General features: G+C 44.4%; 1 long non-coding RNA gene across 1 annotated transcript; it reads left to right on the plus strand.

Annotated features, from left to right (window-relative positions):
• The first annotated feature begins 1253 nt into the window (after nucleotides 1-1253).
• Nucleotides 1254-21941, plus strand: LOC135966605 (uncharacterized). Its single transcript, XR_010580035.2, has 3 exons — nucleotides 1254-1431; nucleotides 3263-3367; nucleotides 21863-21941. It is a non-coding gene; the product is annotated as an uncharacterized lncRNA (long non-coding RNA).
• The last annotated feature ends 1143 nt before the right edge of the window (nucleotides 21942-23084 follow it).

The raw sequence follows: 23084 nt of genomic DNA on the forward strand, positions 1-23084 counted from the left end.
TGCCAGGCATTCTTCTAAACGTTTTACACGTATTAATGTAACCTTTATCATAAGCCCATGAGGAAGACAATATTTATCTCTTTTTTTTTTTTTGTGAGACACTGCTTTCACAGACCGTACGTATTCATACTGAAAATCAAGATCAAACGGGCTTTTGCTATTCTGCTCCACGGGAGGTTTGTCCTCCCTGAGCTCGCCTTAGTTTTTTGTTTTGTTTTGTTTTTTTTGAGATAGTCTCACTCTGTTGCCCAAGCTGAAGCGCAAAGGCACAATTTCAGCTTACCGCAACTTCCATCTCCCGGGTTCGAACGATTCTTGCGCCTCAGGCACCTGAGTAGCTGGGATTATAGGCGCCCACCATCACACCCAGCTTTTTTTTTTTTTTTTTTTTTCCGTTTCTTTGAGATGCAGTCTCACTCTTGTTGCCCAGATTGCAGGGCAATTGTGTCCAGAATTGGTGGGTTCTTGGTCTCACTGACTTCAAGAATGAAACCACATACCCTCACGATGACTGTTACAGTTCTTAAAGATGGTGTGTCTGGAGTTTGCTCCTTCTGATAGTCAGACATGTTGAGTTTCTTCTTTGTAGTGGGTTCACGGTCTACACTGTCTTTACGAGTGAGGCTACAGACCTTCGCGGTGAGTTTTACAAGTCTTAAAGCAGCGTCTCTGGAGGTGCTCGTTCCTCCCAGTGGGTTCATGGTTTCGCTGGCCTCAGAAGTGAAATTACAGACCCTCAGAGTGAGTGTTACAGCCCACAAATGTGGCATGAACCCAAACACCGAGCAACAACAAACTATAGTACAAAAACCGCAATAACAAGCACTCCATGCTACAAACGGAAATCAAAGCCCATTGTTAAAGGAAACGCAGGCAGCCTGCTTTTATTCCCTTATTTGACTCCACCCACATCCTGCTGATTGGTCCATTTTACAGAGAGCTGATTGGCCTATCTTACAGAGAGCTGATTGGTCCATTTTTGACAGAGTGCTGAGTGGTGCATTTACAATCCCTGAGTTAGACACAGAGTGCTGATTGGTGCATTTACAATCCTTTAGCTAGACACAGAGTGCTAGACAGAAAAGTTCTCCAAGTCCCGGCTAGATTAGCTAGATACAGAGTACTGAGAGGTGTATTTAGGAACCTTGAACTAGACACAGGGTGCTGATTGGTGTGTTTACAAGCCTTGAGCTAGACACAGAGTGTTGATTGGTGTATTCACAATCCCTGAGCTAGACATAAAGGTTCTCCAAGTCCCCACTAAGGAGCGCAGCTTGCTTCACCTAGTGGCTTCCACGCAGGGCCGCAGATGGAGCTGCCCGCCACCTGTGGGCCTGCACTTCTCAGTCCTTGAGCGGTGGATGGGAGCGGGCACCAGGGAGCTGCGGCCGGCGCCCTTGGAGGAGGGTCAGGCCTCGCGGGAACCCACAGGTAGGGGTGGCGGCGCGGGGGTGGGGGGACCCTCGGGCAGCGGCAGGCTGCGCGGGAGGGCCGGCACTCCTGTGGGACGCGGCGCACCCTCCGCAGCTGCTGGCCCTGGTGCTAAGCCCCTTACTGACTGGGGCCCGCAGCGCAGCGTCCCCCGGCTGCTCTGAGTGCGGGCCCGCCAGCCCGCGCCCACCCGGAACTCACGCTGGCCCGCCGGCGCCTTGCGCAGCCTCGGTTTCCGCCTGCACCTCTCCCTCCACACCTCACCGCAAGCAGAGGGAGCTGGCTTCAGCCTCGGCCAGCCCGGAGAGAGGCTCCCACAGTGCAGCGGCAGGCTGAAGGGCTCCTCAAGCGCGGCCAGAGTGGGCGACGGGGTTGAGGAGGCGCCCAGAGCGAGCGAGGGCTGCCAGCATGCTGTCACCTCTCACAATGGCGTGATCTCAGCTCACTGCAACCTCCGCTTCCAGGGTTCAAGTGATTCTCTGCCTCAGCCTCCTAAGTAGCTGGGATTACAGGTGCCTGCCACCACGCCTGGCCAATTTTGTATTTTTAGTAGAGGTGGGATTTCACCACGTTGGTCAGGCTGGTCTCAAAACTCCTGACCTTGTGATCCGCCCACCTCAGCCTCCCAAAGAGCGGAGATTACAGGCATGAGCCACTGCGCCCGACCCATTATCTTTACTTTTTTCTTTTTTTCTTTTTTTTTTTTTTGTTTGAGATGGCATCTTGTTCTGTTGCCCAGGCTGGAGCGCAGTGGCGCGATCTAGGCTCACTGCAAGCTCTGCCTCCCGGGTTGATGCCATTCTCCTGCCTCAGCCTCCCGAGTAGCTGGGACTACAGGCGCCTGCCACCACACCCGGCTAATTTTTTTGTATGTTTAGTAGAGACGGGGTTTCACCCTTAGCCAGGATGGTCTCGATTTCCTGACCTCGTGATTCGCCCGCCTTGACCTCCCAAAGTGCTGGGATTACAGGCATGAACCACCGCGCCCGGCCTCCATTCTCTCTACTTTTCATATAAAGAACTTAAAGCAGCAGGGCATGGTGGTTCAGAGGCTGAGATGGGAGGACCGCTTGAGCCCAAGAGTTTGAGACTGGCCTAGGCAATGTAGTAAGACGTTCTTTCTACCAAAAAAAAAAAAAAAAAAAAATTAAAAATTAGCCAGACATGGTGTCACACACCTGGAGTCCCAGCTACTTGGGATGCTTGAGTCTGGGAGGTTGAGACAGCAGTGAGTGATGATCATGCCACTGCACTCCAGCTGAGACAACAGGGCAAGAACGTGTCTCCAAAACAACAAAAACAAAAACCCAAAACTTAAAAACAGGCTAACTGACTTTTTCAAGGTCACAAAACTAGAAAATGACAGAACTGAGACTTTAATTCAGGTGATCTAACTTCAGGGCCCATATACTTAATCATTTATCTGTGTTACCGCAACTGAGTTTTTGTGAAGGCTCAGTTGAAGCAACTTTTACAGTTAGTTGGGAAAGTTCAATGCCATGCTGGTACAGCTAGTCTGGCTAGGACACCTAAGAATCCAGACTTCATAGTGGCTACCACACTCTGGAGACCATTTTTCTGTACTGAACCATTAATAGAGGGCCAAAAAAGGGCTTTGAGGCTGCTGTGTATATGCATACACTAAGTTTTGGTGATTTTAAAACATATTCCCCAGTTTTTTGAAACTGCTCATTGAGTGGTGGTCTTTGTCTCCTTTCCTTGAACTTGGAGGGTCTTTGTGACTGCATCATGACTCTACATGTGTTGCAAGGCTAGATTATGAAAATGTCATGCAGCTTCCAACTTGGCCTCTCGGCATGCTCACTTTCAGAACTTAGCCATTATGATGAGAGGAAATCCAAGCAACTCCACGGAAAAGCCACATGACAGCACAAACTAAGGTCCAGTCTGAGGGGCAGCATCGACCATCACACATGTGAGTAAACAAGCCTTCAGACAATTCCAGTCCCAGCTGCCAAGTCACCCTCAGCCCTGAAGTCTTCCTAGTTGAGTCTCTAGATATCCTAGAGCATAGATAAGCCATCCCTACTGAGCCCTCCTCCAATTACAGATTTGTGAGCAAAATACATGGATTATTATTTTAAGACACAAAGATTTGGGATAGTTTGTTGAGCAACAATGGTAACTAGAAAACCAAGTATATATTACTCTCCTCATCACATGCTTGCTTATACACACACACCAGGCTCATTGACTTTACCTGATGTTTAGTCAGCCGCCTATACAATACGTTTGGCCCTTTTTCCCTGAAATTGCTTTCCAGCTAACTTTGAGCTTAATTTCTTTCTTTTTTTTTTTTTTTTTTTTTTTGAGACGGAGTCTCGCTCTGTCGCCCAGGCTGGAGTGCAGTGGCCGGATCTCAGCTCACTGTGAGCTCCGCCTCCTGGGTTTACACCATTCTCCTGCCTCAGCCTCCCAAGTAGCTGGGACTACAGGTGCCCGCCACCTTGCCCGGCTAGTTTTTTGTATTTTTTAGTAGAGACGGGGTTTCACCGTGTCAGCCAGGATGGTCTCGATCTCCTGACCTCGTGATCCGCCCGTCTCGGCCTCCCAAAGTGCTGGGATTACAGGCTTGAGCCACCGCACCCGGCCAAGCTTAATTTCCAAAGTAAGAGCAAAGACTAAGACACACAGGAAACACAAGGCTGCTAGCCTGTAGTTGAGTCTGGTAGTCCAAATATCTACTCTCCCCTTCTTTGGCCATAGAAACCCCATGTGATTTAGTTCTGGCCAACAGCATGGATTGAAAAGTTGCTGTGAGTATTAAATGAGTTATACATGCAAAGTACTTAGAACAATACCTGGAACATAAAAATTTATCACTGTGAATGAGGGAGCTGCTTTGGTCTTGAGGGCATTGTGCATTGGACAAAGTTGACCTAAAAGTTTTAATAATGCAAGAGGAGTAGATTTTACTCCCCAAATATCTGAGAATCCATCCTTTCAGCCTTAGCTCAGACCTTTATCGGTTCTCACTTTGGTTTTTTTGGTAAGCAGCTGCCAAAAAAAGTCTCTCTGCTTTATTTTCCTTCAATTCATTCTTTTTTTATTAAACAAGTATTTGAGTGCCTGTTATGTTCATTATAATCTAATCACAGTTAATTATTTAATGACAACAGTGTTAAGTTATATGTTTGTTTGTTTGAAATGAAGTCTCGCTGTGTCACCCAGGCTGGAGTGAAGTGGCACGATCTTGGCTCACTGCTGCAACCTCTACCTCTGGGGTTCAAGTGATTCTCCTGCCTCAGCCTCCCAAGTAGCTGGGACTACAGGCATGCACCACCACGCCCGGTTAATTTTTGCATTTTAGTAGAGATGAGGTTTCCACATGTTGGCCAGGCTGGTCTTGAACACCTGACCTCAAGTTATCTGCCTGCCTTGGCCTCCCAAAGTGCTGGGATTACAGGTGTGAGCCACCACGCGCAACCAATAAAGAAATAACATTTCTCCAAAGAAGATACACAAATGGCCAATAAGCACATGAAATGATCCTTAACATCATTAACCATTAGGGACATGTAAATCAAAGCCACAGTGAGATCCCCATTCATACCCACTAGGGTGGCTAAAATAAAAGTGATAGACAATAAGAAGTATTGAGAAGGATATGGAGAAATTGGAACTGTTATATATTGCTGGTGAAATTGTAAAATGGTACGGCTCCTTCGGGAAGACAGGAAGTTCCTTAAAATGTCAAACAGAATTACCAAATGAGCCAACAATACTGCTTCTAGGTATACGCCCTAAAGAACTAAAAACAGGTGTTCAAATAAAAACTAATATACAAATGTTTATAGCAACAGTATTTGTAATAGCTAAAAAGCTGGAAAAAAAATTGTCCATCAATGAACAGGTGGATAAACAATATTATTCAATCATAAAAAAGAACTAAGTGGCTGGGCACGGTGGCTCACGCCTGTAATCCCAGCACTTTGGGAGGCCGAGGTGGGTGGATCACAAGGTCAGGAGTTCAAGACCAGCCTGGCCAACATAGTGAAACCTCGTCTCTACTAAAAATACAAAAATTAGCTGGGCGTGGTGGCAGGCGACTGTAATCCCAGATACGTGGGAGGCTGAGGCAGGAGAATCACTTGAACCCGGGAGGTGGAGGTTGCAGTGAACCGAGATTGTGCCACTGCACTCCAGCTTGGAGTGAGACTCACAGAGTGAGACTCAGTCTCAAAAAAAAAAAAAAAAAAAGAAAAGAAAAGAGAATTAAGTATAGATACATGCCACAACATGGATGAACCTTGAAACATGCAAAGTGAGAGAAGCCAATCACAAGCAGCCATATATTGTGTAATTCCATCTATATAAAATGTCCAGGGTAGGCAAATCCATAGAGACAGAAGTAGGTTGATGATTATCAGGGGCTAGAGGGAGGGGCACTGGGGAGTGATTGCTAATGGGTAAGGGGTTCCTTTTTGCAGTAATGAAGTGTTCTAAAATTAAGTAGTGGTGAAAGTTGAATTACAGATTATATAAAAACCACTGAAATGTGTACTTCAAAAAGGCGAATCTTATGAAATATGAATTATATCTCAATAAAGCTGTCATAACAATTGTTTTGAATGAAGAAGGGCTCTCCGAACACATAACTGAGAAGCCATAAAAGACTGATATGTTGGACTCCGTAAAAACACAGCCTCTCACTCCTGGTCTCAAGGGATCCTCTAGACTGCAGGCTCACCACCATGCCTGGCTCCTACAAATGTTTAAGAGAGAGAAATGCCCCTATATCACTTTAAAAATGCAAATTAAAACCAAAACAGGCCAGGTTCAGTGGCTCACACCTGTAATCCCAGCACGTTTGGAGGCTGAGGTGGGTGGATCACCTGAGGTCAGGAGTTCGAGACCGGCCTGGCCAACATGGTGAAACTTCGTCTCTACAAAAAATACAAAAATTTGCCAGGTGTGGCGGTGCATGCCTATAATCCCAGTTACTCGGGAGACTGAGGCAGGAGAATTGCCTGAACCCAGGAGGTGGAGGCTGCAGTGAGCTGAGATTGCACCAGTGCATTCCAGCCTGGGCGACAGAGCGAGACTCTGTCTCAAAAAAAAATAAAAATAAAAATAAAATAAAACCAAAATAAACAATTATTTTTACCTACTAACTGCCGAAGCTTTAAACATTTTATAATACTCAGTATTGGTCAGAGAGTTAAGAAAAAGACACTTTTGATGGTAATGTAAATTAGTAGAAATATTTTTAAGGACAAAGTGACTTCTGTTATAAAAAGAAAGTACGGGCTGGGCGCAGTGGCTCACACCTGCAATCCTTACACTTTGGGAGGCCGAGGCAGGTGGATCATGTGGTCAAGAGATCAAGACCATCCTGACCAACATGGTGAAACCCCGTCTCTACTAAAAATACAAAAATTAGCTGGGCATGGTGGTGCGTGCCTGTAGTCCCAGCTACTCGGGAGGATGAGGCAGGAGAATCACTTGAACCGGGAGGTGGAGGTTGCAGTGAGCTGAGATCAGGTCACTGCACTGCAGTCTGGTGACATAGCGAGACTCTGTCTAAAAAAAAAAAAAAGAAAGAAATTTGGCATACCAAAATTCTAGTAAAAGCACAGATATATACACAAGGATGTTCATCAGAAAACTGGAAATAAATGTCCTGTTAGATAGATAGATCTACATGGAAAGATTTTCAAGATTTGAGTGGGAAAAATAAAAAGCCAGTTGCTGGCAGGACTGGGACTAAGGTGTGGCAAGGCCTTGGCCTACGGTACAGTGCTTAAGGTGACACTCACAATCAGGGTGGTACAAGTGCAGAGTCAGTCCCTGTGAGTGAGTGCCTCCTTAAATAGTACATCCTAGTCTCTCTCCTGTTGCCTCACTCTCGGCCCTCCAGAATAGTGTGCATTATAGAACCACATATCTATATGTAATAATTATTTAAATAAATAAATATATGTAATTGTATAAATCAGTAAACACTTTTGGGATAGCATATACGTATGTATATTTATACATTAGTTTTATTATATATAGGTTATATAACATTTATTGCTTATATACACATTAGTGAAAGGGAAAATATTGGAAGAATAGATACCAAACTATTAGCAATCACGTTTCTGTGGTATGGGATTATGGGGGGTTTCACTTTCTTATATACTTGCATTAGTCCGTTTTCACACTGCTATAAATATACTATCTGAGACTAGGTAATTTATAAACAAGAGAGGTTTAATTGACTCACAGTTCTGCCTGCCTGGGGAGGCCTCAGGAAACAATCATGGCACAAGGGGAAGCAAGACACCTTCTTCACAAGCTGGCAGGAGAAACAGCCACTTTTCAGCCATCAGATCTTGTAATAACTCACTATCAGAACAGCATGACTGGGCACAGTGGCTCACCCCTGTAATTGCTGTGCTTTGGGAGGCTGAAGTGGGTGGATCACTTGAGGTCAGGAGTTCGAGACCCACCTGGCCAACATGGTGAAACCCCTTCTCTACTAAAAATGTAAAAATTAGACTGGGCGTGGTGGCTCACACCTGTAATCCCAGCACTTTGGGAGGCCAAGGCGGGTGGATCACAAGGTCAGGAGATCGAGACCATCCTGGCTAACATGGTGAAACCCTGTCTCTACTAAAAATACAAAGAATTAGCCAGGCATGGTGGCGGGCGCCTGTAGTCCCAGCTGCTGGGGAGGCTGAGGCAGGAGAATGGCGTGAACCCAGGAGGCGGAGCTTGCAGTGAGCGAAGATCACGAGACTGCCCTCCAGCCTGGGCGACACAGCAAGACTCCGTCTCAAATAAATAAATAAATAAAATAAAAATTAGCCGGGTGTAGTGGCATGTCCTGTAGTCCCACCTACTGGAGAGGCTGAGGCACGAGAATCACTTGAACCTGGGAGGCAGAGGTTGCAGTGAGCCAAGATCGAGCTACTGCACTACAGTCTGGGCAACAAAGCGAGACTATCTAAAAACAAAAATGGTGTGAACCCGGGAGGCGGAGCTTGCAGTGAGCTGAGATCCGGCCACTGCACTCCAGCCTGGGCTACAGAGCGAGACTCTGTCTCAAAAAAAAAAAAAAAAAAAAAAAAAAAAAACAACAACAACAATTACATAGTTTTTGGTTATACTAAAAAACAAGAAAGGTTTTAAAAATAATAGCATGGGCCAGGGACGGTGGCTTACACCTGTAATCCCAGCACTTTGCGAGACCGAGGCGGGCGGTAACCTGAGGTCGGGAGTTCGAGACCAGCCTGACCAACATGGAGAAATCCCATCTCTACTAAAAAACACACACGCACACAAAATTAGCCAGGCGTAGGGCTGAGACAGAATTGCTTGAACCCGGGAGGCAGAGGTTGCGGTAAGCCAAGATCACACCATTGCACTCCAGCCTGGGCAACAAGAGCGAAACTCCGTCTCAAAAAAAAAAAAGATAATAATAATAATAGCATGACCATACAAAAGTATTTGATATGCTATATATGTGTGAATACTGAATTAAGCACTTTGTGTAACTATTGTTGCTATATAGATACTATGTGAGGATGAAATCATGAAAAAGATTAATGAATATTATATGCTTTTGAAACATGTATTTAAAAAATTATATAATAGCATTCCCTCTGCTAAATTACATTCTTGCCAAGTAGAAATTCAAGTTACACAAGCAAGAGCCTATTTTAACTTTTGGATGAATGTTGTCTTCCCATATATATATATGCCTTACCTATCTGCTCCTAGAAAAGATAAGGTTAAATGTCTTTCACATGGGAATTTCAAAGAGTTTAAGGGCAATAATTAGTCCTCATAATAACTCTGTGAAGTGTGTGTATTTTATCATACCTATTTTCACGTGAGAGAACCGACAGGCTAAATGGTTTCCTGGTATTCTGTACTCCATTATTTTTGAAACTAAGACTGTTATTGCTTCATTGGCCGCTTTTTTTTCTTTGAGAAGTAATAAAGCAACGTTGGGTCAATAAACCAAACAAAAATAGCTATTTACATGTCATTTTTTTTTTTTTTTTTTGTGACACGGAGTCTTGCTCTGTCGCCCAGGCTGGAGTGCAATGGCATGATCTTGGCTCACTGCAGCCTCCTCCAGAGTAACTGGGGTGTGCCACCGTGCCCTGCTAATTTTTGTATTTTTAGTAGAGGAGGGATTTCACCATGTTGGCCAGGTTGGTCTCAGACGCCTGACTTGAGGTGATCCACCCACCTTGGCCTCCCACAGTGATGGAATTACAGGTGTGAGCCTCTGTGCCCAGCCACATGTCAAATTTTTTTTTTTTTTTTTTTTTTGAGACAGAGTCTTGCTCAGTCGCCCAGGCTGGAGTGTGGTGGCGCGATCTCGGCTCACTGCAAGCTCCGCCTCCCGGTTTCACGCCATTCTCCTGCCTCAGCCTCCTGAGTAGCTGGGACTGCAGGCACCGGCCGCTGCGCCTGGCTAATTTTTTTGTATTTTTAGTAGAGACGGGGCTTCACCGCATTAGCCAGGATGGTCTCGATTTCCTGACCTCGTGAACCGCCCGTCTCGGCCTCCCAAAGTGCTGGGATTACAGGCGTGAGCCACCGTGCCCGGCCTACATGTCAAATATTTTTAAAACACAAGGACAGGCCGGGCGCGGTGGCTCACGCCTGTAATCCCAGCACTTTAGGAGGTCGAGGCAGGCGGATTACGAGGTCAGGAGATCAAGACCATCCTGGCTAACACGGTAAAACCCCGTCTCTACTAAAGAATACAAAAAACCGGGCGTAGTGGCGAGCGCCTATAGTCCCAGCTACTTGGGAGGCTGAGGCAGGAGAATGGCATGAACCCAGGTGGCAGAGGTTGCAGTGAGCCGAGATTGCGCCACTGCACTCCACCCTGGGGGACAGAGCAAGACTCTGTCTCAAAAAAAAAAAAAAAAAAAAAAAACCACACGCACAAGGATAGTATTTTTATTTTTTGGACTTTCTAAGCAGTCTTTAGCATTTTTAATTTACTCTATACCCAAATAGTTGATTGGGACAACATTTTCTTTCCTTTTTTCTTTCTTTCTTTTTTTTTTCCCCCGTTTTTTTGAGACAGGGTCTTGCTCTCTCACCCAAGCTGGAGCACAGCAGCATGAACAGGACTCACTGCAGCCTCGACTGCCCACGCTCAAGTCATCCTCCTGCCTCAGCCTCCTGAATAGCTGGGACTATAGGCACAGGCTGCCACACCTGGCTCATTTTTGTATTTTCCTGTAGAGGTGGGGTTTCACCATGTTGCCCACAAAGGTCTGGAGCTCTTGAGTTCAAATGATTCTCCTGCCCTGGCCTCCCAAAGTGTTGGGATTACAGGCATGAGCCACCATGCCCCGCCAGGACAATGTTTTCTAAATTAAAATATATTACAAAATAAAGAAATAATCAGAGTAGCTCTGCAGTAGCTTCACCTGAGATTTGCTCTGAATATTTCTTTAATTATAAGAAATGTACTTACAGATAAGTAATGTGGTTTAGTGACTAGGAGACCTATTTTTAAAGATCCTGTCCTGGCACACTATAAGAGTATGATACATTTTTGGAACAGACAGGGTTTAAATGTCTTTCACTAGTGCCACACACTATGCTAACCACTTTATATATATTATCTCATTCAATCCGCAACATGGTGAGGTAGTTTCAGCCATTATATTTCTCATTTTACAGATAAAGAGAGAGCCCAATAGTGAGACTTATTTAACATTACATAGGAGGTAAGAAGTTAGGCAGGATTCTAAACATCAAGTCAATAATGCCATTTTGATCTTGCTATTTTCACCTCATTTTTTGCACTCTGAACTTGAATCACATATGTGATTTTGACCTGCCATTTTGAACCCTGTATTTATGAATATACCCATGTAAACTATTGTTATAACCAGTTTAATTCTTGATCAAATTTCTCTGCAGTACAGTGAAACTATTTCCAATTTTTTTTCTATTCTCATTTTTTTCTTCCTTTTTTTTTTTTTTTTTTTGAGACAGAGTTTCACTCTGTTGCCCAGGCTGGAGTGCAGTGGCCTGACCTCAGCTCACTCCAACCTCCGCCTCCCAGGTTCGAGCATTTCTCCCACCTCAACCTCCTGAGTAGTTGGGACTACAGGCATGCACCATGCCCAGCTAATTTTTGTATTTTTAGTAGAGATGGGGTTTCACCATGTTGGCCAGGCTGGTCTCAAACTCCTGACCTCATGATACACCTTCCTTGCCTCCCAAAGTGCTGGGACTACAGGCGAGAGCCACCGCGCCCAGTCTCTGTTCTCGTTTTTATTTTACCAAAATTATGCTCAGGATAAATTTTTTCCATGTGTATTTAAAGATAAGATTCATTTCAGTCATTAGGTCTTTTTTTTGTAATTTAGAGATGGGTGTCACAGGCATCATCATAGTGCAGGACAGCCTCGAACCCCTGGCCTCAAGGGAGCCTCCTGCTTCAGCCTCCAAAAGTAGCAGGGACTATAGGCATGCACCTTTATGCTGGGCTATTTTAGACATTAGGTTTTTATCCTCATCAAACTCTGTCCATTTTAACTACTGCTATTGTGAACCTTCTTTTATAGCTGTTATTTCTGTGAAATTTGAGTTTTTCCTCTGACAGTCAAAACATTCATTGGATTAACATGGTAGGGTCAAAACATTCTTTTTTGCCTGGGATATAAGAATTCAGGCTGGGCACAACGACTCACGCCTGTAATCTCAGCACTTTAGGAGGCCAGCGCAGGAGTATCTCTTGAACCCAGGAGTTCAAGACCAGCCAGGGCAAGAGCAATGTATCAAGACCCCATCTCTACAAAAAAAAAAAAAAAAAAAAAAAAAGAACGAAGGAAAAGAAAAAAGAATTCAATAAACGTCATTTTTTATGATAGTGATGATGAGACAACTAATACCTGCTTTAGCCCCCTCTCAGGAGGCTCCAGTGTAGAAAGATGTGACAGTGATTTGTAATCCGTGAAAGTTAAATAAATGCCTTTTTACTAATTGTTAAAATAAGTTGTAAAAATCCATCCTCTGAAACTTCTGAAAGGCAAGCACCTTCCTGTTCCTGCTGTGATGTTATTTGCAAATATGCTTGCAGCCAGGATAGGCAGGCACTTGTAGTCCCAGCTACTGCGAAGGCTGAGGCAGGAGGCTCCCTTAGGAGCCCAGGAGTTTGAGGTCAGCCTGAGCAACTTAGTTGCAAGAGCCTGTCTCCAAAAGAACATTTTTTAATTAAAAATAAATTCATTCTTGTAAGGACATTAAAAAAATATATGGTTGCAGACATCAGCAGATTTCTAAGTATATCCTAGTAACACTTTACTCACTGCTGTCTTGTCATTTGTTTTCTAGCCCAGCCTCATTAATTTTTCTTTCTCTAGCCCTAGCATTGAAATCCTTTGTGATACAGAGACCAGCTTTGGCACTCTAATGGGTTCTTTACCATTGGTTATCCGTTTCGTCATCTTGATTGCTGTAACTGTTGCATAGGATTGAGTGAAATAGCATTACTGGCTGGCAGTTCTTGAGAAAAATTAAAACAAGCCCATTACCAAATGGATTTTGTCTCAGCAAGAGTGCAGGTACACTATTATCATAGGAAAATCTCCTCTTATCATAGCTCTCTGTCTCTTGCCTAATGCACCCCTGAAAGGTTTTTTTTTTGGTTTTGTTTTGTTTTTTGAGATGGAATTTTGCCCAGGCTGGAGTGCAGTGGCGCGGTCTCGGCTCACTGCATTCTCCACCACGCGGTTTCAAGCGATTCTCCTGCCTCAGCCTCCCGAGTAGCATACAGGCATGTGCCACCATGCCTGGCTAATTTTGTATTTTTAGTAGAGACAGGGTTTCTCCATGTTGGTCAGGCTGGTCTTGAACTCCCAACCTCAGGTGATCCGCCTGCCTCAGCCTCCCAAAGTGCTGGGATTATGGGCATGAGCCACTGCGCCTGGTCAAGAAAATTGTTTTAAAGATGAGGTTGTATTAGGGTTCTCTAGAGGGACAGACTAATAGGACAGATGTATATATGAAGGGGAGTTTATTAGGGAGCGTTGACTCACAACGATCACAAGGTGAAGTCCTATGATAGGCCGCCTGCAAGTTGAGAAGCAAGGAAGCCAGTCCAAGTTCTAAAATCTCAATGGCTAATTTTGTATTTTTTAGTAGAGACGAGGTTTCACCATGTTGGTCAGGTTGGTCTCAAACTCCAGACCCCAGGTGATCCTGCTGCCTTGGCCTCCCAAAGTCCTGGGATTACAGGCGTGAGCAACCACGCCCAGCCTTAGTTTAGCCATCTTAATGAGTGTAAAGTGGTATCTCATTATAGTCTTGATTTTCCTAATGGCTAAAGATGTTAAGCATCTTTTTTTAATGTGTTTATTGGCCATTTGTATATCCTTCTTTAGAGAAATGTCTATTCAGATATTTTGTCCATTTTATCTTTATTTTTTAGAAACCAGGTCTTACCTTGTTGCCCAGGTTGGAGTACAGTGGTGTGATCATAGCTCACTGCAGCCTGGAACTCCTGGGCTGAAGCGATCCTCCCACCTCAGCTTCCCAAAGTGCTGGGATTACAAGGATGAGTCACTGTGCCTGGCCCCATTTGTCCATTTTTAACTTGGATTTTCACTTTTAGTTCAGAAAATTCTATTAATATATTCAACTCATTTGATAATTTCTCCTGATGCTCCTCTGCTCCTTAGAAAGTATGTTTTATATTAGATCATTGTTTATTCAAATAAGCACTGCATTTATTGAGGACCTAATATATGTCCAACTTAGACTAAATATTTGGGCGACAGTTGGAGACCTTAAGGAATTCACCATCTCTCTTCCTAAGGAGATGTTTTGCAACACAATGCTGTAAATACTGTTGTAGGCCTCACAGTAGATTAAAATGGCTTAACAGCAAAACCCCTGTGGGGATACGAACAAGAAGGTTTTAACTAACATTACAGATATAATACAATGGAGTTTTTGTGCAAGGTGGAAAAAGTCAAAGTATACAAATTTAATCTCTCACCAGTCACCACAGTACAGAAAACACTGATCACATCAAACATGAAGACAGCTGAGTAAGAGGTGCTGGCCTTAGAGCAGAGCTTGCAGAACAGAACAAACAGAACGAAGGCAATTTCCCAGTACTAAGTAAAACTGGGAACTTTTGTAGAGCACTGCCCAAGCCTCTTCAGCAATGCAGTTCATAAAATCTTTATTTGAAGTAATCATTTGGAAATTACAGGTTGATAAAGTATCACTGTTTTTGCAAATAGTAATAAAGGAACTGACCTCAGAAGTCACCTTGCATCCTAGCCAGACCTGCATGGTGCAAGAGAACAGGACACATGAAAGAAAATAATCACTGGTCCATACAAGAAGAGAAATTAAAATAGAAAACACAACTTAGGCATGTATGGCTAAGGGCTTTCACAGTTCTTTTTCTTTTTCCTTTTTCTTTTTCTTTTTTATTTTTAGAGACAGGGTCTCACTATGTTGCCCAGGCTGGAGTGCAGTGGCTATTCACAGACACAATACCACTACTGATCAGCAGGGTTTTTTTTTGTTTTTTGTTTTTTTTGAGACAGAGTCTTGCTCTGTCACCCAGGCTGGAGTGCAGTGGCGTGATCTTGGCTCACTGCAACCTCCGCCTCCTGGTTCAAGTGATTCTTCTGTCTCAGCCTCCCCAGTAACTGGGATTTAAGGCACCTGCCACCACGCCCAGCTAATTTATAAATTTTTAGTAGAGACAGGGTTTCACCATGTTGGCCAGGATGGTCTCGATCTCTTGATCTCATGATCTGCCCACTTTGGCCTCCCAAAGTGCTGGGATTACAGGCGTGAGCCACCACGCCCGGCCTAGCAGGGAGTTTTTGACCTGCTCCATTTCTGACCTGGGCCAGTTCACCCCTCCTTAGGTAACCTGGTGGTCCCCACTCCTAGGTGGTCACCATATTGATGTAGAACTTATGCTGACACCTGATCAGCACAGCACACACTATAGCCCAGAACTCCTGTGCTCAAGCCATCCTCCTGCCTCAGCCTCCTGGGTAGCTGGAACTTACAGGCATGCACCACCACATCCAGCTCACTGTTTTGTAATGAAGAGAAAAATGAAAATAAATATCAAAATATCATAACCTTCTGCATATTGTTTATGTTGCATATAGACATGTTTGTGTGGACTGCAAATGAGAGCTTTTTTTTTTTTTCCTTTGAGATGAAGTCTCGCTCTGTCACTCAGGCTAGAGTGCAGTGGCCCGATCTCAGCTCACTGCAAGCTCTGCCTCCTGGGTTCATGCCATTCTCCTGCTTCAGCCTCCCATGTAGCTGGGACTACTGGCGCCTGCCACCACACCCGGCTAATTTTTTGTATTTTTAGTAGAGACAGGGTTTCTGTATGTTAGCCAGGATGGTCTCGATCTCCAGACCTCATGATCTGCCTGCCTTAGCCTCTCAAAGTGCTGGGATTACAGGCGTGAGCCACTGCACCTGGCCTTTTTTCTTTTTTTTTTTTTTTTGAGACAGTCTTGCTCTGTAGCCCAGGCTGGAGTGCTATGGCATGATCTCGGCTCACTGCAACCTCTGCCTCCTGGGTTCAAGTGATTCTCCTGCCTCAGCCTCCCGAGTATCTGGGATTACAGGAGCCTGTCACCACGCCCGGCTAATTTTTGTAATTTTAGTAAACATGGGGTTTCACCATGTGGGCCAGGCTGGTCTCAAACTCCTAACCTCAGGTGATCCACCCGCCTCGGCCTCCCAAAGTGCTAGGATTACAGGCGTGAGCCACCATGCCCAACCCAGAGCTCTTTTATACTGCAGATTTTAGACACTTGGTTAGTCATTTTTGCTGTCTTCATAAAGTCTTGCTCTAAGGAAGCATTCCCATTCCAGCTAAATATGTTAATCTTGTGGAATCTACTAGGGACAATCAAAATTCTGGTTCCTGGAATGGCTTATTTAAACCCTCTCTATTCCACCAAGGGCCCAAGGAGGCTTACTAGAATGATACAATATGATTTTTTGAAAAAAGTCATTGCAAACCTAATCTATGATAAACCAGAGTGCTAAATAGAATATTAACATATCCTGGAGGCTTCAATAAATATTAAGATTTAGTGCTGATAATAAAGTGTCATCTGTGAAGTAATTTGTATTTTTATAATGAACAGAGAGTTTACACAATTTTTTTTTTTTTTTCCTTACCTTGAGTATAATTTTTGTTCTGAGGCCAGGTGCAGTGGCTCACGCCTGTAATCCCAGCACTTTGGGAGATTGAGGTGGGTGATCACCTGAGGTCAGGAGTTCAAGACCAGCCTGACCAACAGGGCAAAACCCCGTCTCTACTAAAAATAAATTAGCCGGACATGGTGGCGGGCGCCTGTAATCCCAGCTACTCAGAAGGCTGAGGCAGGAGAATCACTCAAACTCGGGAGGCAGAGATTGCAGTGAGCCAAGATCGTGCCATTGCACTCCAGCCTGGGCAACAAGAGAGAAACTCTGTCTAAAAAGAAAAGCAGGCCGGCTTGGTGACTCACACCTGTAATCCCAGCACTTTGGGAGGCCCAAGTGGGTGGATCACGAGGTCGGGAGTTTGAGACCGGTCTGGCCGAGATAGAGAAACCCTGTCTCTACTAAAAATGCAAAAATTAGCCGGGCACAGTGTCAGGCACATGTAATCCCAGCTACATGGGAGGCTGAGGCAGGAGAATTGCTTGAACCTGGGAGGTGGAGGTTGCAGTGAGCCAAGATCGCGCCCCTGCACTCCAGCCTGGGCGGGAGAGCAAGACTCTGTCTCAGAAAACAAAGCAAAACAAAACAACACTGTAGGAGGCCAAGGCGGAAAGATCTCTTGAGTGCAGGAGTTCAACTTCCCGTGATCATGCCACTGTACTCCAGCCTGGATGACAAAGTGAGACCCTATTTCTTTTTCTTTTTTCTTCTTCTTCTTCTTTTTTTTTTTTTTTTTTTTTTTGGAGACGAAGTCTCGCTCTTGTCCCCCAGGCTGGAGTGCAATGGCATGATCTTGGCTCACTGCAACTTCCACCTCCCGGGTTCAAGTGATTCTCCTGCTTCAGCCTCCCGAGTAGCTGGGATTACAGGTGCATACCACCACGCCCAGCTAATTCTTTTTACATTTTAAGTAGAGACGGGTTTCACCATGTTGGCCAGGCTGGTTTCGAACTCCTGACCTCAGGTGATCTGCCGGCCTTGGCCTCCCAAAGTACTGGGATTACAGGTGTGAGCCACCGTGCCTGGCCAGGTGAGACCCTGTTTCTAAAAATAAATTCTAGGACATTAAAACATATAAAAAAGAATAAAGAAGAAAATAATATTTAAAGTCACCCATAATTCTTTTCCTCCCCAAACCAAAACCATAGGAGAGGAATGTTATACTACTCCAGAGTGTGAACAAATCTCTTTGGGAACATAGAGGACAAGGCAAGTAATGGTGACTGGGGAATTGGAGAATGGTTAACGTTCTCCAGTTGGGAGATGACAATTGATGCTGGCTTTAGCCTGGAGAAGGGGCAGGGAAAGGCGCTGAAGGTGGAGGGAATAGTCAGTAGGAAATGATAGAATCACTCTCTTTTTTTCTTTAATTAGAAAGAAGATAAACTTTGGGAAAGAGCCTGATACATTCTGAGAACTCTAAGAGGTTCAGTGTGTCTAGACTATAAGAGGTAAAAGGGGGGGATAAGGTTGGAAAAAGTGTGAAGACCTTTGTTCATAAAGCTAAGGAATTGGGCTGCTTTCTGTAGGATTGTCCTTAGTTATACTGAGATAGGCAAGGTAATTGACAACTGGAAGCATGATGCTGTTCTTTAACCCCTTAACTAGAAAATTGTTACTTAGCCCGACTGGGTGTGGTGGCTCATGCCTGTAATCCCAGCACTTCGGGAGGCCAAGGCGGGCAAATCAGGAGGTTAGGAGATCGAGACCATCCTGGTTAAGATGGTGAAACCTCATCTCTACTAAAAATACAAAAAAATTAGCTGGGCGTGGTGGGCACCTGTAGTCTAGCTACTCGGGAGGCTGAGGCAGGAGAATGGCATGAACCCAGGAGGCAGAGCTGGCAATGAGGCGAGATCACACCACTGCACTCCATCCAGCCTGGGCGACAGAGTGAGACTCAGTCTCAAAAAAAAAAAAAGAAAAGAAAATTGTTACTTAGCTTAATCACCCCACCAGATTTTCCTCTACGTCCTCATTTTTCTGTGACCAAAGTTGATGGTTAGGAAAAAAAAAAAATCCTTACAGGAGGATGCAAGAAGACAAGATAATGGCAAATGTTGGGGCTTAGAAAACAATACCCCAAAGTATGGTGCTTTGGCATGCTGAGCATTTTGAACTAAAGGAAATTAAAAGGCCTTAGAAGCAGCCTCAGAACCAAGAACTTTATGTCTCCTGTTCTGAAGCTCCCTTATCTGAAGCTCCTCCAGAAGGAATATAGTTGCCTTTGATCACTGAAATTTCAAAACAGAGAGGATGAAACTCATAGAGCAGAAAGACTGAGGAAAGTCACCTCATCTAGACAGGCTTTGTCACAAGCCATTGTGTGTTCTTCAGGTCCCATTCACTTTTCAAATAGAATCATTTACAAATGATTGCCTATTCTTTGGGTCCAGTCAGCTCTCTCGAAAATCATTTACTGCCTCTCAAAATTGCCTACATTTATCCCATCTCCCTTCTCCCTCTCCCTTATAAAGCTTCAGCCATCTGGCCCTTCTTTGAGTTTCATATTTTGTATGGCTGCTGTGCACATTTGCATGTTAATAAATCTGTTTGCCTTTTCTCCTATTAATCTATTGTCAGTTTATTTCAGCGGACTCGAAACTTTTAAGACGTAGAAAAAAATTCCCTTCTCCCTGACAAAAAATAAGATGTCTTACAGATGTTCTACATAAAGATTTGGCAAACAGAATGCATATGAGTAATCCTTAGCTGTGAAACCATTCTCGTAATAGTTTGTGTTAGGTGCATTTTCTTAAAGACATTTATTTTTGGCATATGGAAAGATTATTCTGTAATATTTGAAAGGAGAAAAAAACCCTCACAGTTCTGATAGTTCCATTTTTTATTCTGCACTTTATGAAGGGTAAACGTGTGGAGTCTGTTTCTGGATGGTAGCAGAAATGTTATAGGAAAGGGGTTCCGATCCAGACCCCCAGAGAGGGTTCTTGGATCTCCAGCAAGAAAGAATTCAGGGCGAATCCGTAAAGTGAAAGCAAGTTTATTAAGAACGTAGAGGAATAAAAGAATGGCTACTCCATAGACAGAGCAGCCCCAAAGGTTGCTGGTTGTCCATTTTTATAGATTTTTTTTTTTTTTTTTTTGAGACGGAGTCTCGCTCTGTCACCCAGGCTGGAGTGCAGTGGCGCAATCTCTGCTCACTGCAAGCTCCGCCTCCTGGGTTCACACCATTCTCCTGCCTCAGCCTCCCGAGTAGCTGGGACTATAGGCGCCCACCACCACACCTGTCTAATTCTTTGTATTTTTAGTAGCGACGGGGTTTCACCGTCTTAGCCAGGATGGTCTTGATCTCCTGACCTCGTGATCCACCTGCCTCGGCCTCCCAAAGTGCTGGGATTACAGGCATGAATCACCACGACCGGCCTTTTATAGATTTTTTTTGAGATGGAGTCTCGCTCTGTTGCCCAGGCTACAGTGCAGTGGCATGATCTCGGCTCATTGCAACCTCCGCCTCCCTGGTCCAAGCGATTCTCCTCCTTCAACCTCCTGAGTAGCTGAGATTACAGGCACCCGCAACCACACCCGGCTAATTTTTGTATTTTCCGTAGAGATGGGGTTTCACCATGTTGGCCAGGCTGGTCTCGAACTGTTCACCTCAGGTGATCCACCTACTCTGACCTCCCAAAGTGCTGGAATTCCAGGCATGAGCTACCTCAATGGCCCTATTTCTTGATTATATGCTAAACAAGGGGTAGATTATTCATGTCTCCCCTTTTTAGACCATATAGGGTAACTTCCTGACATTACGGTGGCAGTTGTAAACTGTCCTGGCCCTGGTGGGAATATAGCAGTGAGGACGACCAGAGGTCACTCTTGTCACCACTTTGGTTTTGTTGGGTTTTAGCTGGCTTCTTTACTGCAATCTGTTTTATCAGCAAGGTCTTTATGACCTGTATCTTGTGCTAACCTTCTATCTCATCTCATCCTGTGACTTAGAATGCCTTAACCGTCTGGGAATGCAGCCCAGCAGGTCTCATCGTCATTTTACCCAGCTTCCCCGGCCGCTTTTTTTTTTTTCCCCAGAGGGAGTTTTGCACTGTCGCCCAGGCTGGCATGCAGTGGGGCGATCTTGGCTCACTGCAACCTCCGCCTCTCGGGTTCTAGTGATTCTCCTGCCTCAGCCTCCTGAGTAGCTGGGATTACAGGCACAGGCCACCACACCTGGCTAATTTTTGTATTTTTAGTAGAGACAGGGTTTCACCATGTTGGTCAGGCTGGTCTCGATCTCCTGACCTGGTGATCCGCCTGCCTCGGCCTCCCAAAGTGCTGGGATTACAGGTGTGAGCCACTGCACCTGGCCACCCAGCCCCTATTTAGGATGGAGTTGCTCTGGTTCCAATGTCTCTGACAGATATACACTGAAAAAACTGGTTAGATTGATAACTATATAATGGGAAAAAATCCCCCTAGGAGGATGAGTCAGTAAGTAAAACGTAATCATAGTTCTGAAGGAAAAGAATGCCAAAAATGCCAGATATACAGTAAGTCTCATGCTGGATTAAATAGAGACATGTCCTAAAATGCCTAAAAGGAGGCTAATGATTAGCCCTCTTTTTAATCATTATTATTATTATTTGAGACAGGGTTTCACTCCATTGCCCAGGCAGGAATGCAGTGGTGCAATCTGGGCTCACTACAACCTCTGCCTCCAAGACTCAAGCAATCCTCCCACCTCAGCCTCCCAAGTAGCTAGGACTATAGGCACATGCCACCACACCCTGCTGACTTTTTTTTTTTTTTTTGTAGAGACGGGTTTTGCCGTGTTACCTAGGCTGGTCTGGAACTCCTAGGCTCAAGAGATCTACCTGCCTGGCCTCCCAAAGTGCTGGGATTAGAGGCGTGAACATCATTCCCAGCCTAATCATTATTTTTATAGTTAAAACTTGTATTTTTCTCTATAAAAAGGTGTGGAAGGTTATCTTGCTTTTTTGAAAAAGGTTGAGACCAAACCTAGACAAAAGTTTTATCCTAAATTTGTTGTATGATTTGATTTCCTACTGCAACATGGGTTTTAAAATCAGCTTTTATTTTAAGGGAAAAGGAATACATTCAAGTGGAAGAGGTTCAAATTTTAAATCATGATTAGTTTTGTATTTGGAAAATAAAACCATCACATTTCAGCTCCAAATAGCTAATCGGTTTTAACTAGGGAAATTCTAGATTAAGAAAGAAGAAAGTAAGTTTTGACATGGGTGTTTCTGTGTTTCAGGGGCCTCCAAAAGGATGAATATGTACTTAATCTTACACGGGGTGAAGGCTGTGAGAGTGAGTATTACAGTAGCTTCATTATTACACAGATCCTGCTCTTGAAATTATTTGTGTAATTTTTGCAAGCAGATAGCCCAGTGCAGATATTTGGAGGTCACTATGAAGGGCCAGATAAATATTACCGAAAGCCAGAAAAACTAGAAAGCAAGGCCATAAGAAGGTCTTGTTTCCTTTTTTTTTTTTTTTTTTGAGATGGATTTTAGCTCTGGTTGCCCAGGCTGAAGTGCAATGGCCTGATCTTGGCTCACCAAAACTTATACTTCCTGGGTTCAAGTGATTCTCCGGCCTCAGCCTCCTGAATAAGCTGGAATTACAGGTATACGCCACCACGCCTGGCTAATTTTGTATTTTTAGTAGAGACAGGGGTTTCTCCACGTTGGTCAGGCTGGTCTCAAACTCCCCACCTCAGGTGATCTGCCCGCCTCAGCCTCCCAAAGTGCTGGGATTACAGGTGTGAGCCACTGCGCCCAGCCAAAAAGGTCTTGTTTACTGACTTCAATGTATTTCATATGCTTATGCAACAGCCTTACCTGCTAAGTAAGACAAATGTAGACATGCTTAAGAACTGGCAAAAGTATTGAAAAGGTATTAAAGGTTTGTATAATGTGCAGTACATGGTATTATTCACATTCATTATGATTTTTTCTAATCCTGAAGATAGAAATATAAGCCTACACAGGATCAAATATTTGCCTTGTTTTGTGTCTTCAATTGGCTGGCTTTTTTTTTTTTTTTTTTTTTTTTGAGACAGAGTCTCTGTCACCCAGGCTGGAGTGCAGTGGTATGATCTTGGCTCACTGCAACCTCTGCCGCCTGGGTTCAAGCAATTCTCCTGCCTCAGCCTCCCAAGTAGCTGGGATTACAGTCGGCTGCCACCACACTCGGCTAATTTTTTTAGTTTTTAGTAGACATGGCGTTTCACCATCTTGGCCAGGCTGGTCTTGAACTCCTGACCTTGTGATCCACCCACCTCGGCCTCCCAAAGTGCTGGGATTGTAGGCGTGAGCCACCGCGCCTGGCCCTGGCTGGCTTTTCACTTCAGTGGCTGTGAACATTTTCTGGGTATTTAGCAGTATATGATTTAGTCATCAATCTCTGATATTATAAATCTTTCTGTGGAAATAAGATTTTCACACATTAAATAATTGTACATGAAATAATGA

The sequence above is a fragment of the Macaca fascicularis genome, chromosome 12 (genome assembly GCF_037993035.2).
Source record: "Macaca fascicularis isolate 582-1 chromosome 12, T2T-MFA8v1.1".
In the NCBI taxonomy this organism is placed as follows: domain Eukaryota; kingdom Metazoa; phylum Chordata; class Mammalia; order Primates; family Cercopithecidae; genus Macaca; species Macaca fascicularis.